The sequence below is a fragment of the Aristolochia californica genome, unplaced genomic scaffold (assembly GCF_029961685.1).
Source record: "Aristolochia californica isolate CCGP_79_NKW_82.1479 unplaced genomic scaffold, dmAriCali1.0.hap1 SCAF_19, whole genome shotgun sequence".
In the NCBI taxonomy this organism is placed as follows: domain Eukaryota; kingdom Viridiplantae; phylum Streptophyta; class Magnoliopsida; order Piperales; family Aristolochiaceae; genus Aristolochia; species Aristolochia californica.
The window spans coordinates 27,501-30,000 of record NW_027181870.1 but is presented as its reverse complement, the minus strand read 5'-3'; positions in this window follow the sequence as shown (position 1 = coordinate 30,000).

Sequence of the window (2,500 nt, the reverse complement as noted above, 5' to 3'; positions counted from 1 at the left end):
ACGCGCGCCCGTTTCGCCAACCACCCGTGCACACTCGCCTGGGCAGCTGGTCACATGCGTCGCTCAAAGGCATTTTGCAGGCCAGCACCGGCGGATGCACGGGTCAAGCGGGACGGGACGAGCGCAGGGCTAACTTTTGCCGGCACACAAAAACACGAACCCGAAAAAGGCAAAAAAGGGACATACGCACTGGCGACACGCCCGTTTCGCCTGCCACCCGTGCACACTCGCCTGGGCAGCTGGTCACATGCGTCGCTCACAGGCATTTTGCAGGCCAGCACCGGCGGATGCACGGGTCAAGCGGGACGGGACGAGCGCAAGGCTTGCTTTTGGTGGCACACGAAAACACGAACCCGAAAAAGGGACATACGCACTGGCGACACGCGCGCCCGTTTCGCCTGCCACCCATGCACACTCGCCTGGGCTGCTGGTCACATGCGTCGCTCATAGGCATTTTGCAGGCCAGCACCGGCGGATGCACGGGTCAAGCGGGACGGGACGAGCGCAGGGCTTGCTTTTGGCGGCACACGAAAACACGAACCCGAAAAAGGCGAAAAAGGGACATACACACTGGCGACACGCACGCCCGTTTCGCCTGCCACCCGTGCACACTCGCCTGGGCTGCTGGTCACGTGCGTCGCTCACAGGCATTTTGCAGGCCAGCACCGGCGGATGCACGGGTCAAGCGGGACGGGACGAGCGCAGGGCTTGCTTTTGGCGGCACACGAAAACACGAACCCGAAAAAGGCGAAAAAGGGACACACGGACAGGCGACACGAAAAAAAAGGGGTCGCCCTACCTAGGTGGGCGCAAAAACCCCGTCGGCCAGGAGGTTTCGCCAAAGTGTCTGTACTGTCACACAGGGTCAATAGCACGGGCATGGCCGGCCGCCGCACGTGCAGCGGCTTACGGACGCACGGTTCGGCGGCACGGGTGCCTGGCGGCTTTAGCACCTTGGGGTGGACAGGCCTGGCGGCAAGGGGGGCTAGGCACCTTGCTGCCAGCCGGCAATGGTGCACGGGGCGGGGCGCCACACAAACACGAAAGAGGGACAAGAGCGGGGCGATGGTCCACAGAGACGAGCCATGCACGGGGCCCGTGATCGCCGACACGCGCGAACGCGGACGCGGACAAGGACAAGGACGCGACGCGCGGCGCGCGTGCGAGGTCAAGAGGGGCGCGCGCACGAAAACGCGAAAAAAGGGGCTAGCGGCCGAGAAACGCGAAAAAAACCGGGTCACCTACCTAGCCGAACGCCTAAAATCGCTTCGGGCAGGAGGTTTCGCCAAAGTGTCTGTACTGTCACACGGTCCGTACGGGCGCAACCCCATCGCGCGCCAGCACCCCTTCCTGGGGGCGCCCACCCGCCAGGCGCCTGGCGCCCCACGCGCGCGCGCCCGGCGCCTGGCGCCTTGCCCCCCACGCGCGCCCGGCGCCTGGCGCCTGGCGCCTCGCCCCCCACGCGCGCGCGCGCGTGGCGCCTTGCGCCTGGCGCCTTGCCTCCGCGCGTGCCTGGCGCCTGGCGCCTTGCCCCCCACGCGCCTGGGCGCCTCTTTTCCGCCTGGGCGCCCTGGCACCTTTCCGCCTGGGCGCCTGTTTTCCGCCTTGGCGCCCTGGCGCCTTTTCGCGTGGGCGCCTCTTTTCCGCCTGGGCGCCATGGCGCCTTTCGGCCTGGGCGACTCTTTTTCGCCTGGGCACCTCTTTTCCGCCTGGGCGCCTCTTTTCCGCCTGGCCAGGGCGCCTCTTTTCCGCCTGGGCGCCATGGCGCCTTTCTGCCTGGGCGCCTCTTTTTCGCCTGGGCGCCTCTTTTCTGCCTGGGCGCCCTGGCGCCTTTTCGCCTGGGCGCCTCTTTCCCACCTGGGCGCCCTGGCGCCTCTTCGCCTGGGCGCCCTGGCGCCTTTTCGCCTGGGCGCGCGCCAGGGCGCCTCTTTTCCGCCTGGGCGCCTCTTTTTCGCCTGGGCGCCTCTTTTCCGCCTGGGTGCCCTGGCGCCATTCCGCCTGGGCGCCTCTTTTCCGCCTGGGCGCCCTGGCGCCTTTTCGCCTGGGTGCCTCTTTTGGCGCCTGGGTGCCTACGCCAGGGCGCCTCTTTTCCGCCAGGGCGCCTCTTTTTCGCCTGGGCGCCTCTTTTCCGCCTGGGGGCCCTGGCGCCTTTTCGCCTGGCGCCTCTTTTGGCGCCTGGGCGCCTACGCCAGGGCGCCTCTTTTCCGCCTGGGCGCCTCTTTTCCGCCTGGGTGCCCTGGCGCCATTCCGCCTGGGCGCCTCTTTTCCGCCTGGGCGCCCTGGCGCCTTTTCGCCTGGGTGCCTCTTTTGGCGCATGGGCGCCTACGCCAGGGCGCCTCTTTTCCGCCTGGGCGCCCTGGCGCCTTTCCGCCTGGGCGCCTCTTTTTCGCCTGGGCGCCTCTTTTCCGCCTGGGCGCCCTGGCGCCATTCCGCCTGGGCGCCTCTTTTCCGCCTGGGCGCCCTGGCGCCTTTTCGCCTGGCGCCTCTTTTGGCGCCTGGG